The following is a 15,309-nucleotide window of genomic DNA, read 5'->3' on the forward strand; positions in this document are numbered from 1 at the left end:
GTGTTCCTATGCAACAATTTTGCATGTTCTTCACATGTACCCCAAAACCTAAAATGCAATAAAATAAATAAATGGGAAAGAAAACATTCTTCCCAGATAAGACTAATTTAAACCCTGTCTGATCCCTTAGAGGCCTCTCCCTTACATTGGACATAGGACTGCACCATTCTAAGCTTCTTCTAGGATTGCCTTACTCTAGCAAGAAGTTCTCTTAGGTGGAATGATTTTCAAGATGATGCAGCTCATGTACCATCCTTGGGTCCAAGGAAAGTTAGTCTAAGGAAAACTCATACATTTTTATTCCAACAAATTTGATAAATGCAGTCTTCTCTAACTTTCTCCATACACTGGCAGGCGTTGCCCTTGGCCCTTCCCTCAAGCTTTCGTTAAGGCTTTAAGTAACATTTTGCAATGCAGTCTTAGTTTGCAAACATGTTTTCTTAAACTATCTTTTCATTACCAGTTTCTAATTTAGCAGCATTCTGGCCAGAGAATTTCATCTCTGTGAGGTTAGTTCTTTGAAGTTTTTTTAAGATTCTTTTTGTGGCCTAATACATGGTTAAATGGACATGCAGATACGTAAATGGACAGACCCAACAAACTAACAATTTGTAGAAATTGTGGTGTATAACAGTGATGGTATTCTTTGGTGATGAAGAATAGGTAATTCAGTTAAGTATTGTGCTACAACTGTACATATATATTTTAACTTGTGTTTTATTCACACTATACAGCATTTGAAGTCAAAACAATATGCATGGAGTGTAAAACTCTAAGACATAACGTTAGCTGCGAAAGGTCAGTTGCAAAATGATAGAAAAGTATAACAACAGATACAAAGTTTTAAAACACGCGAAAGAATCGTGCCATTTTTATAAAACATGTATGGTGAAATTCTAAAAACATGCATGAGAATAATAGTTTCTTTAGGATAGTAGGTTTCTTAAGGAAAAGAGGAAAGAGAAGCAGCTTGGGCTTTAATTGTTATCTATGGCAGTCAATTTTTTCAAGGCAGGAACTGAAACAAAAAAGGCAAAATTTGAGTTTTGTTAAAGTTGGGTGTTTAGGATATGTAGTTCATTGTTTTGATCCCTATGCATTTTTCTATACTGTGAAGCTTTCCCTATTAAAAATATAAACAACAAAGGCAACGGTAGAAATGGAAATATCAGACCTTTTATTTTCTAGTAGTTTTTATTATTGATCCCTTCTAAGATTAAGCATACCTTTCTAACTCAAAATAACAACCACGTCGCACATTCAGCACCAGAACACTCAAGCTAGTACATTATGGAGAACCCAAAATTAGGTAATATCTATCTTAGAACCAAGATAATCAGAGATTTATCTCCAAAACAATTTGCCAAGACCTTTTGGAAAAAGAAAAGGTCACAATACATGTGAATTATAATCATCAAGCAATGCACTTGAGCTACAAAGTTTCCTTAGATAGTCTTTCCCTGACCCCAGGTGGGACCCATGTTTCCAACTATCATTTCTGGTTCTCTGTCTCATTATAGTAAGTTCTACAGTGAGCTTCACATGGCAGCTTTTAGTCTGAGCTGATTGAAGGGATCTAGAGCTGGAGAAAAAGTTTGCACAGAGCTCTGGAATAGAAGGAAGAAATCTTCAGCAAGACTAAGAGATGGAAGGCTCATAACTGACTATATTTCCCCAGCCTCAGAAGCCCAAAATTTAGCTAATAATAATCTTTGGTTTATGCTACACCACATTGGTTCAATTATAACTTGCTTGCCTGCTTACCCCTTTGGTTTTAAATATTATTATAAACACACATCAGCTTACTGTCCAAGAAAGAAATTAGAGAATTGATAATAATTCATATCTACTTACATAGATCTTTTCATCACCTCCCACTGTTACCCACCCCCCCCAACTTAAGGTAACAAACTCTGAAATATTGGGTTAATCATCCTCTTGCTCTTCTTAATAGGTTTATATATGATATACATCCATGATGGGACATTAAGACACATCATACAAAAACCCTGCCATAAAGAAGCCATAGCATGGAGAGAAAGAAGAACAAACATTAGATGCAAAACAGTACAATAAAGTGATATAATAAATATAAGGTAAGGGGCTTGTGAAGCTTATTTGGAGCTGGTCCCATTTCAGCCTCAGGTGAGGTCAGGTATGGGATGAGGTCATGAAAACATTCCTCAGTAGGTAAGAAAATCATAACAGGGTATACTACATAAAAGCACTTCAGGCTGATATCAAAACTTCCCTCCATGTTACTCAAAAAACAGCTGACTTTCTGAATAATAATGACATAATGTGTGTGTGTGTGTGTGCGCGCGCGCATGCGCGCGCACGTGCGTGCGCATATATGTGTATATGTATGTATAAGTTCTGTATATGTGTGTATAAGTTCTCTATATGTGACAAAGCTTCAAAAAATAATTATTGAAAGGTAGAATTTACTCTTGAGTGTTTCTTCTAAACTTTCCTTTCTAAAGTTTCACATTTCCAAAAATTATTGTGTGACTTTCTTCAAGAGATAACTGAAAGGCACAGCAAGGATTAAAGACACAGAAATAACGACACAATGGTGGAAAGGACAAATGCAATAGAAAACAAAGAACTCAAAGTGGTGGCGAAAGAGTAAGAATGGAAATGCAGGGTGGAAAGAAAATGCAAACTGAATGTGAGAATTAAAAGAGCATAAGGACTCTTGGAAGCAGAGAGTAGAATGTGGTTCCCGGGGGCTAGGAGTTAGGGAGAGGTCATCAAAACACATAAAATTTCAGTTAAATAGGAGGAATAAGTTCAAGAGACCTTTTATACAAATGGTGACTATAGTTAGCAACAATGTATTCTTGAAAATCACTGAGAGTATATTTTGTAGTCTCATCACAAAAAAATAAGTACGTGAGATAATGCACATGTTAATTAGCTCAATTTAGCCATTTCATAATGTATGGAAATCTCAACATCATGTTGTATAATATAAATCTATACAAATTTTGTCAACAAAAATATAATTTTTAAAAAAGAAAGATGAAGAAGAGAGAGGAGCATAATTGTGGATTCGTATAAAGAAAATGATTAGGGTAGAGATAATGAGCAGAAATAAAGATTTTCAGGAAAAGAAGGGCACATAGATGATGAATGAGAGAAGGGTGGGAATGTGAACCAAGTAGAAGGAAAGCAGAAAAGAGATGGTTGTGGACTGGTCTAAAGGAAAGAGAAACAAAGGCAGGTATGAAAAAAAGAACATCAAGAATAGGAACATAAAGAAGGAAGGATAGAAAAAGAGAGGGTAGAGTGAGAAGAGAGAAGGGAAGGGCATAAAGGAGAAAAGATAGTGTTGAACAGGAATGGATCCAGAATGAGAGACAGGTTATTGATAGAGAAAGACAATAATCTGTCAAGGAAAAACAGGTTGGAGAATGAAGGCTAGTTCCCCACCCACACATTCACTTGGCAAGAAAGGACTGCTCTGACTCTGGATTGTGCGACTCCGGCCTCCTCTTAAACCTCGGAGATCTGGCCATGGTACTGAAGGACAGACACTCAGTGAACTGAGCTGGAAGTCAGGGCTGGTGAGGCTAGGTGAGATTTAGGGGTTGTGGAGCCCTAAAGAGCTTTCCTCTAGAGCCACCTGGAGGGGGAAGGGGGAATGTCAGGTACAATGCCTGCCACTCACAGATGAAGCAAGCATTAACATACTCTCAAGGGAAGGTTAAAAGTACCATAGGTCTGTGCCAATGTCTTCATGCCACTGATCCTGTTGGGCTAGAGGAGTCAACTCCAATCAATGCCCAGGTACCCCAGATGACAAACATTTGTGTATCATTACCCTAATCACTCACATAGTTATTACTTTATCTTCTTCCTATGAAATAAGTAAATCATGGTGTAATGGCCTAAAGCAGTGTTTTGGAGACAAATAAAATTGAATATAATTCTGGGCTATCGCACTTACACGTTCTGTGAATCAGGCAATTGTTTAACCCTCTGACCTCTAGTATACTTATATGTAAAGTGCTAATAACATCTAATGTTTTATAAAAGATTTTTGTAAGGACTAGAATATTTTACCTAAAGTGTCGGGTATAGTGCTTGCCATGTAGTAAAAGGCCCAAGTCATAATTGTTTTTGTTGATAAAAGAATGGGGGTGTGGGCAAGATGGCAGAATAGAAGCCTATACCATTTGTTCCTCCCTACCACACTCCTTGGGACACCTAATTTTAAAAACTATCTGCACACAGAAAAGCACTGTCACAAGAACCAAAAATCAGGTGAATAGGCACAGTACGTGGTTTTAACTTCGTATGATGGAAGGGCATTAAGAAAGGCAGGAGAGACAGTCTTGAATCTCTGATGCTGCCCCTTCCTTACCCGCCAGCAGTGGCCATGCTGCAAGGGGAGAGAATACATGCACTGTGGGGAGGAAGAGCACAGCAACTGGAGAACTTTACACTGAACTCAGCGCTGCTCTGTCATAGCAGATAATAAAGCCATGCTGGGCTCAGCTAGTGCCTGCCCAGGAATGGAGTATTTGGACCAGCCCCAACCAGAGGGGAATCATTATCCCAGCAGTGAGAACCTGAGTTTCTTGGCAAGCCTTGCCACCATGGGCTGAAGTGTACTGGGGTCCTAAGTAAACTTGAAAGGCAGTCCAGGATACAAGGATTGCAATTCCTAGGTAACTCCTAGTGCTAGCCTGGGCTTAAAGCCAATGAACTAGAGTGGCACATGACCCAGGGAGACATTAGCCGGTACCACTAAGGGAAGACTGGAGCCATACCTCCTTTAACTCCAGGCAGTGCAGCTTGTAGTAAAGAAAGTGACTCCTTCCTTCTGCTTAAGGAGAGGAGAACAAAGAGTAAAGAGGACTTTGTCTTGCATCTTGGATACCAACTCAGCCACAGTAGGATAGGGCATCGGGCAGAGTTGTAAGTCCCCTATTTCAGGCCCTAGCTCCTGGATGGCATACCCTTGGCCAAAGGGAGCCTACTGTCATGAAAGGAAGAACCTAGTCCTGACAGGATTCATCATCTGCTGACTAAAGACCCCTAGGGTCCTGAATAAACACCAGCAATACCCAGGAAGGTCACTGGGCTCTGAGACATGCTGGCTTCAGAGGAGACCCAGCGCATTCCCAACTATGATGGCTATGATAAAAGGTTCCACCTGTTTGAGAAAATCAGAGGGGAAAAGTAAATGGGACTTTGTCTTGCACCCTAGGTACCAGTTCAGCCACAGTGGGGCAGAGCAATAAGTAGGCGCTTGGGCTCTCTCTAGGCCTAGGTTCTTGGATAGCATTTCTGGACCTGCTCTGAGCCAGTGGGGAGCCCACAGCCTTGAATGGTGAGTCTCAAGCCTAACAGGATTCATCACAAGCTGATAGAAGAGCCCGTGGGCTTTAAGGGAAATGGGAGTTTCCATGGTCTGGCAGAAGCCCCCATGGACCAGTGGTAGTGGTGGCCAAAGGAAGAAATTCCTCTGCTATCATAAGGGGAGGAAGGGTCAGAAAGGACTTTGTATTGTGGTTTGAGTGCCAGCTTAGCCACAGTAAAATAGAATATCAGGTAAATTTCTAAGCTTTTGGATTCCAATCCCTGGCTTCCAGACAGCATCTCTAGACATGCATGGGGCCTGGGCAAACTTGCCATCCTGAAGGGATGGGCCTTAGGCAAGGCCCAGTGCTGTGCTGGCTTCAGGTCTGACCCAGTGGTGGTAGCCACAATGGTCCTTGCATTACCACACCCCCAGTTCCAAGTGACTCAGCAAAAGAGAGAGATACTCCATATGTTTGGGGGAAAGTAAGAGAAAAGAACAAGTATCTCTGCCTAGTAATCCAGAGAATTATTGCAGATATTTTCCAAGACCACCAAGTTGATACCTTAATGAGTCTGTAAAAATCAAATCATGATTGGTCTTGGGGCTCAAGTCCCTTAGGATACCTGGAAGGCTTTCCCAAGAACAGGCACAAACAAGCCCAGACTGTGAAGACTACAATAACTACCTGATTCTTCAATGCTCAGACACCAATGAACATCTACAAGAATCGATGCCATCCAAGAAAACATAACTTCAGCAAATAAACTAAATAAGGAACCAGGGACCAATCCCAGAGAAACAGAGATATATGAACTTTAAGACAAAGAATTCAAAATAGCTATTTTGAGGAAACTAAAAGAAATTCAACATAACACAGAAAAGAAATTCAGAATCATATCAGATAAATTTCACAAAGACATTGAAATAATTTAAAAGAATACCAAAACTTAAATACAGTTTTTCAAAAACGTGTGTGCACATGTATGTTCATTACGACACTGTTTACAATAGCGAAGACCTGGAACCAACCCAAATGCCCATCGATGATAGATTGAACAAGAAAAATGTGGCACATATACCCCATGGAATACCATGCAGCCATAAAAAAGGATGAGTTCATGTCCTTTGTAGGGACTTGGATGAATCTGGAAACCATCATTCTCAGCAAACTGACACAAGAACAGAAAATCAAACACCGCATGTTCTCACTCAGAGGCAGGTGTTGAACAATGAGAAGATATGGACACAGGGAGGGAAGCATCACACACTGGGGTCTGTTGGGGGGGGTTAGGGGAGGGACAGCAGGGGGTGGGGAGGTTGGGGAGAGACAACATGGGGAGAAATGCCAGATACATGTAATAGGGGGATGGAGCAGCAAACCACCTTGCCACGTATGTACCTATGTAACAATCCTGCATGATCTCCACATGTACCCCAGAACCTAAAGTACAATAAAATAAAAACGTGTGTATGCATGTGTATGTACAATATGCTATATTGATATCATGCAAGAAAAAGAATCAAGCAGAAATTTTAGAATTGAAAAATACAATCCACATGCTGAAGAGTCTATCAGAGTCTCTTAATAGCAGAATTGATCACGCAGAAGAAAGAACTGGTGAACTTGAAGATAGGCTATTTGAAAACATAACCAGAGGAGATAAAAGAAAAAAACAGAATGAAGCACACCATAAGATCTAGAAAATAGCCACAAGAGTGCCAATTTAAGAGTTTTGCCCTTAAAGAGAAGGTAGAAATAGAGATAGAGATGGAAAGTTTATTCAAAAGAAAAATAACAGAGAACTTCCCAAACCTAGAGAAAGGTATCAACATTCAAGTACAAGAAGGTTACAGAACACCAAGCAGATTTAACCCAAAGAAGACTAACCCCAAGGCATTTAATAATCAAACTCCCAAAGGTCAAGGATCAAGAAAGGATCCTAAAAACAGCAAGAGAAAAAAAAAAAAACATACAATGAAGTCCCAGTGTAACCGGAAGACTGCTTTTCAATGGAAACTTTATAGGCCAGGAGAGAGTGGCAGGACATTTTTAAAGTGCTGAAGGAAAAAAAAAAAGTTTATCCTATTCTAGGGTATATACCTGTTCTAGTGTATCCAGTGAAAATATTCATTAAGCATGAAGGAGAAATAAAGATTTTCCCAGACAAATAAAAGCTGAGCGATTTTATCAACACAAGACCTGTTCTACAAGGAATGCTAAAAGGAGTTCTTCTATCTGAAAGAAAAAAATATTAATGAGCGAGAAGTAATCATCTGGAGGTACAAAACTCACTGGTAATAGTAAGCACAGACAAATTAGTGTAACACTATAATTGTGGTATGTAAACGTCCCTTATGTAGAAAGACTGATGAACCAATCAAAAGTAGTAACTACAGCAACTTTTCAGGAAATAGGCAGTACTATAAGACATAAAGAAAAACAACAAAAAGTTAAAAAGTGAGAGGACAAAGTTAAAGTGTAGCGTTTTTATTCATTTTCATGTGTTTGTTTATGCAATTGGTATTAAGTTGTCATCAGCAATCCCATTACTGGGTATATACCCAAAGGATTATAAATCATTCTATTATAAAGACACATGCACACGTATGTTTATTGCAGCACTCTTCACAATAGCAAAGACTTGGAACCAACCCAAATGCCCAACAATGACAGACTGGATAAAGAAAATATGGCACATACACACCATGGAATACTATGCAGCCATAAAAAAGGGCGAGTTCATGTCCTTTGCAGGGACATGGATGAATCTGGAAACCATCATTCTCAGCAAACTGATACAAGAACAGAAAACCAAACACTGTATGTTCTTACTCATAAGTGTGTATTGAACAATGAGAACACACGGACATAGGGAGGGGAACATCGCACACTGGGGCCTGGGGGCTGGGGGGCTATGGGAGGAATAGCAAGCGGGTGGAGAGATTGGGAAAGGATAGCATTAGGAGAAACACCTAATGTAGATGATGGGGTGATGGATGCAGCAAACCACCACCACGGCACGTGTATACCTACTTAACAAACCTGCACAATCTGCACATGTATCCCAGAACTTAAAGTATAATAAATAAATTTTTTTAATTAAAAATAAAATAAAATGATGAGTTATAAGATAGTATCTGCAAGCCTCATGGTAACCTCAAATCAAAAGATATGCAATGGATACACAAAAAGGAAGAGCAAAAGTTAAAGCATACCACCAGAGAAAATCACCTCACTAAAAGGAAGAAAAGAAGGAAAGAAAAAAAGAAAGAGAAGACCACAAAACAACCAGAAAACAAATTTTAAAATGGCAGGAGTAAGTCCCCACATATCAATAATAACACTGAATGTAAATGGATTAAACTCTCCAATCAAAAGACATAAAGTGGCTGAGTGAATGAAAAAAAACACAAGACCCAATAATCTGCTGCCTATAAGAAATACACTTCACTCATAAAGACATACCTAGGCTGAAAATAAAGGGATGGAAAAAGATATTCCCTGCCAATGAAGACCAAAAAAAGTGCAGGAGTAGCTGTACTTACATCAGACAAAATAGATTTCAAGACAAAAACTGAAGATGAGACAAAGAAGGCCATTATACAAGGACAAAAGGGTCAATTCAGCAAGAGGATATAATGATTATAAATATATATGCACCCACCACTGGAGCATCCAGATATATAAAGCAAATATTATTGGCACTAAAGAGATCCCATTGCAATAATAGCTGCAGACTTCAACACCCCATTTTCAGCACACCACTATAATTGTGGTGTGTAAACTTCTCTTAAGTAGAAAGACTAAATGATGAACCAATAGAAAATAATAACTACAACAACTTTTCAAAACATAGCACAATAAGACATAGGGAGAAACAACAAAAAATTAAAAAGTGAGAGGACAAAAAGTGTAGAGCTTTTATTCGTTTTCTTTTTACATGTTTGTTTATGCTATCAGTGTTAGGTTGTCATAAGTTTAAAATGATGTGTTATTGGACAGATCTCCCAGATAGAAAATTAACAAAGAGACACTGGACCTAATCTGCACTATAGAACAAATTGACCTAACAGATATTATGACACATTTTATCCAATGGCTGCAGAATACACATTCCCCTCTTCAGCACAAAATAACATTAACACATATTAACTAGTGTTTTATTGTCAGTACATTCTCATATTCCTTAGAACCTTTTCTGTCTCCAAGGAAAGTATCTGTTTTCATCTCAGTCAATTTACATGTATGACTACCTCTTTATCTTGGCCTGATCCCAAGTCCTCAGTCTAGCTGGCCTTAGCCCTGAGTGTCTGTTTGGTTACTCTGAACACAGTAATGCTGGGACTGTAGATGGGTCCCATATTGTGAAAATTACAGCTTAGTGCCACAGGCATCCTCAGCTTGGAGCAGAGGTCTTTGACTTTCCCATTGTGATTATAGGGGTGTTGCATTCTACAAGAGCCAACTTGAAGAACCAAGAGATGAAAGTTATTCCCCTACATCCTTCTAATCCCCAGGGATTTAAGATAACAAATTAATATAATAAGGTTCAATTTTGGATCACTCCTTGATAAATCATCTGGAGCTGAAGTTATCAAACTTGAGCATTATACAGACTATGTTAACATAAAAAAATAAAACTCCTGAGTTAACCTGTTTCATTTTAAAGCCAGTAGAAGATATATAAACAGAAAATGCTAAGCCTTAATGAATGTATCAGTATACCGATTTAACTCTAAAACTGTAATAAAGATACAAATTAAATAAAGCAAAGTGTTACAGACAGACTTCAAAATAAGAAGACTAATTCATGGGACAGATGATGTGGTTTAAGTGAAACTAAATCAATAATGGTGGAGTTGAAAGTGAGGGTTTTAAATTTAAGTCCAGGTCTGAACTTAATCCCTTCCTGGTTTTTTACTTTGCAAGACTATAAACACAAATATTTAACAAAATGGCATTAACTAATTTCAAGCTTCTGTTTACTAGTTTCAGATAAAGTCAGATGTTTAGCCCAAACTTTTCTAGCAATCAGTCATGCAAAATTAATTTTAATGAATGTCAATTGACAACTTAGAAGAAAGTAGGTAAGTTGCAATATTATTTGAATCTTTATCAAATAGTATCTGATACAATTACTTCTGGAATCAGTAACTGGAAAACAGTATCTGTTTTCACTCATGTCAGATATTGAAAAACATTTCTAATTTTGGCCAGAATTTTCTGGCCAATGCTTTAATGAAATAAAACATCAGAAATGATGCCTTTTGGGAGGCCAAGGTGACCACTTGAGGCCAGGAGTTGGAGACCAGTCTGAGTGACATGGTGAGACCTTTTTTCTTCAATAAAGAAGTTAAACAATTAGCCAGCCATGGTGGCACATACCTGTAGCTCCAGCTACTCAGGAAGCTGAGGCAGGAGGATCATTTGAGCCAGGAGTCTGAGGCTACAGTGAGCTATGATAGTGCCACTGTGCCCTAGCATGGGTGATAGAGCAAAAGCCCTGATGTCTATATACCTGAAATAATTTCAGAAATGAACTCCCAACAAATTAAAATTGTTATAATTGTTATTTTTCTGCAAATTGGAATGTACAAACTAGGAAATATCCTTTTCTTTGTTAATAAACTAGTAAGTCCAGAAAAGTGAATGTGATGAGTTAATTTCTCACACTAAATCATTTTCTTAAGGTTGGATCAAAGTTTCAATGTCTTTAAAAAGTCAGTATTATTTTGAGGTCTGGTACTATGATGCCTCCAGCTTTGTTCTAAAAAAAATGTTCATCTCAGAGAAGTAAAAAGTAGAACAGAGGATACTAAACTCTGGGAAGATTAGGAGGAAGGAAGGTAGAGAGATATTTGTTAAAGAATGCAAAATTACAGCTAGATAGGAAGAATTAGTTCGGTGTACTACAGGATGATTATAGTTAATGACAATACATTATGTAGTTTCAAATAGCTAGAAGGAGGATATTGAACGTTCCCAACACAAATAAATGACAAATGTTTGAGGTGATGGATATGCTAATTACCCCGATCTGATCACTATACATTGCACATATTCAAATCGCAGAAAGGTGTCCTCTAGCTGGGTGCATGCCCAGCCCCCGACCCCGCAGGGTGGACTTCTGCTGGGTGCCAGGCCCGGACCCAGGCACCTTTGATGGCTCCCCATGGCTACTGGACCATTTCTTGGCCCAACTGGGCAATTACATGCCCTTCCACTTCGAGCACTATCAGGACAACACCAGCCGTGTCTACGAGATCCTCGGGCACCTGACAGGTTGAGCCCGGGCCTGGGCAGCCCCCTACCTTGTTGGAGACCTGCCCCTGCCTTATGATTACGAGCTCTTCTGCCAGGATCTCAAGGAAGTTGTTCAAGACCCAAACAGTTTTGCTGAGTACCACGAGGTGGTTCCCTGTCCCCTGTCCCTGGCCTCCAGCCGGCCACCAGTGTCCCCTCAGTTGCCTGCAGTGACACAATACTTAGCTAGGTTCTTGGAGGGCCTGGCACTCAACATGGGTACTGCCCCCAGGGCTTTACCAGCCGCCATGGCCACCCCTGCTGTGTCTAGGTCCAGCTCTATATCCAAAGTGCTCTGCCCAAGAAGCAGCTGACCAAGGAGAGCACCCCTGGACCCAGGGAGCCCCCAGTCATGCCCAGTTCTGCATGTAGCTCCAAGCCTGGTCCTGTGGAACCAGCCACCTCTCAGCCAGAGGAGGCAGCCCCCACACCTGTCCCTAGACTGTTGGAGTCAGCTAATTCTCCTGCCCAGAGACCAGACCCAGCTCACCCAGGGGATCTGAAACCCCGGAAAACAGAGAATAAGAAGATAGAATCATAGTGTCTGCTAAATAAGACATATAAGAACTCTGAAGTTGGAATAGATTTGCCTCTATTAAATGTTGGAAAGAGACTCTCTTTGATACATTAAAAAAACTATTTACGGAAGCAAAAAAAAAAAAAATCATAGTACATCATAGTACGTCCCCCAGAAATATGTACAAATACATCAATTACCACGGCAATTGCAGCAAAGAATAACATAAAAGTGAGATCACCTAATTTTAAAGTTGTTAAGGAACTCTAGGTACCCTTAAAATGGTTTGTCCCAAAGTAAACATGAAATAATTATCCAACATTCTTCATAATATATCTGATGAGCATTTTAAGTTTAAAGAGTAAACTCTTAAAATTAAAACATATTTTATAAAATGCCTTTGGTGCTGACTTTTCTAAATTTAATTTTGTTTTGTTAATTGCATAGCATACATAGTGAGACCACGTGCTCTGGAGTGAGGTTGCCTGGTTGAATCCTGGCTCATCCACTTACTAACTTTGAGAAAGTTACTCAATTTTTGGTGCCTCGGATTCCCCATTTGCAAATAAGAAATAAGAATAATGCCTACCTGATAGGATTATGAGGACAATAAAAGTGACTCAATACTTTTAAAGCACATAGAAGAGTTCATGGTTCATAAGTACCTTATAAAGGTTTGTGAATAAATGAATTTTTTAAAGGGTGGAGAAAAGGTGCAAAGTGCTATTGTTGCTAACCTTTCTGCGTGATGGAAACATGAGTGATTACTATTTTCCTCTTTGTACCTTTCTACATTTTTTTATTTATTTCAAATTTCCACAAATAGAAAAATGAGGAAATAGTTCATTTGTTGAGTAACTACTACCTTGAACAAGGCATTGGATCAGCCACTTATGAGTGGAAACTGACTTTATGTTATATTCCACTGTATCTCCAGCACCTAGCACAATTCCTAGCACATAATAAGCCTTTAATAAATGTCTATGAACTAGTAAACTGATCAGAGCAATCAGATACTAATAGACATGGTTATTGATCTCAAGGAGTATGCAGTCTGGATGGACAGCTTAAACTAATATGCTTTTTTGAATTAACAAGAAATAGTTTATATTTTTGGCAATATGCTTTATTTGGGAATTGTTACTCAGCATATGATATCTGAATCTTTTTGCTAGCATCATAAAAAAGCAATAGAGTAGCAGGTTAAGAGCATCGAGTCAAGCGGGAGTTAATCTGATGTTTCAAAACTGGTTCTGTCTCTTACTTGCTGTGCTATATTGGGTAGCTCACTTCACCTCTCTGGGCTCAGATTCCTCAACTCTAAAGAAAATCAACCACCTACCTCATTAAGGTGATGAGATAAGTAAATGAGATATTACATCTGATTTGTTTTGCTGCGCATCTAGCATGGAGCAAGCACTCACTAAATTGTGGCTGTTTGGGATTTTTAAAAATTAATGTATTTTAGTAGAGACAGGGTTTCACCATGTTGGTCAGAATGGTCTTGATCTCCTGACCTTGTGATCTGCCTGCCTCAGCCTCCCAAAGTGCTGGAAAAAATATTTAAGCAATAAGACAAACAGATTGAGATATTGCATAGAATGGAAGTCCAAAGTGTTAAGTGGGGACAGAGACAAAGCCGTTTCAACTGGTAGTCATCAAGCAAAGTGTCCTGGAGGAGGCTGAATTCAAGCCTTGCAGGTTAGGCACAGTAGATGAAGGACCATTCCTTCATCATTTAGACACAATAGTCTAAATGAGTGAGGGGTAATGAGTCAGAAGTGAGATATCCTTGGATGGTGGTTGTACTGGGATATGGGGAAGTTTGAGTCCTAATTTGGGAATTATGTTGTACACACAAAGTGAGATGTCCCAAATGACCAGAAACAGTAGATTTCCATGAAACACAAAATATATGCCCCTAGTGGCTGGAGGGAGGGAAGAACAGGGAATTGCTGTTGAAGGAGAATATATTTTCAGTTATACAAGATGAATACGTCCTAGAGATCTGCTATACAACATTTTTCCTATTGTTAGTGATACTGTGCACTAAAAATTTGTAAACAGGGTAGATCTCATGTTAAGTTTTCTTACCACAATAAAAGACAAAAGAAAAGAAATAAGAGAGTAGAAACTTTATACTTCTCATCCATTCAGCTCATCCAGCAGAATCCCTTCCCTATCAGGCCTCCACCTGCTTAGAGCCATCTGTCTCTAGGAAGAAAACAAGTATCACCTTAAATTTCAAGTAATGAAAGCAGGAGCCATTTCAAATACATGACAATCTGAGTTCTAGAATGGTTCCAGTGAGAAGTACATTCTTACTTTCTTTCTTTTTTTTTTTTTTAATTGTACTTTAGGTTCTGGGGTAAATGTGCAGATCAAGCAGGATTGTTGCATAGGTACATACATGGCAAGGTGGTTTGCTGCCTTCATCCCCCCATCACCTATATCTGGTATTTCTCCCCTCATTATCCCTCCCTAACCTCCCCACCGAGCTATCCCTCCCCTAGGTCCCCCCTACTGACTGCAATGTGTGATGGTCCCCTCCCTGTGTCCATGTGTTCTAATTGTTCAACACCCGCCCATGAGTGATAACATATGGTGTTTGGTTTTTTGTTCTTGTATCAGTTTGCTGAGAATGATGGTTTCCAGATTCATCCATGTCCCTATGAAGGACACGAATTCATCGTTTCTTAAGGCTGTGTAGTATTCCATGGTGTATATGTGCCACATTGTCTTTATCCAGTCTATCATTGATGGACATTTGGGTTGGTTCCAAGTCTTTGCTATTGTAAACAGTGCCGCAATGAACATATGTGTGCATGTGTCTTTATAATAGAACGATTTACAATTCTTTGGGTATATACCCAGTAATGGAATTGCTGGGTCAAATGGTATTTCTATTTCTAGGTCGTTGAGGAATCGCCACACTGTCTTCCACAATGGTTAAACTAATTTACACTCCCACCAACAGTGTAAAAGTGTTCCTATTTCTCCACATCCTCTCCAGCATCTGTTGTCTCCCGATTTTTTAATGATTGCCATTCTAACTAGTATGAGATGCTATCTCAATGTGGTTTTGATTTGCATTTCTCTGATGACCAGTGATGATGAGCATTTTTTCATATGTTTGTTGGCCTCATGTATGTCTTCTTTTGTAAAGTGTCTGTT

The 15,309-nt window shown here is 39.2% G+C and overlaps 1 pseudogene; it reads left to right on the top strand.

Annotated features, from left to right (window-relative positions):
* Positions 1-11,380: 11,380 nt before the first annotated feature.
* LOC116532470 lies at positions 11,381-12,231 on the top strand (annotated as a pseudogene).
* The last annotated feature ends 3,078 nt before the right edge of the window (positions 12,232-15,309 follow it).

Source organism: Sapajus apella, unplaced genomic scaffold (assembly GCF_009761245.1).
Source record: "Sapajus apella isolate SASKATOON/1434 unplaced genomic scaffold, GSC_monkey_1.0 scaffold76, whole genome shotgun sequence".
Classification (NCBI taxonomy): domain Eukaryota; kingdom Metazoa; phylum Chordata; class Mammalia; order Primates; family Cebidae; genus Sapajus; species Sapajus apella.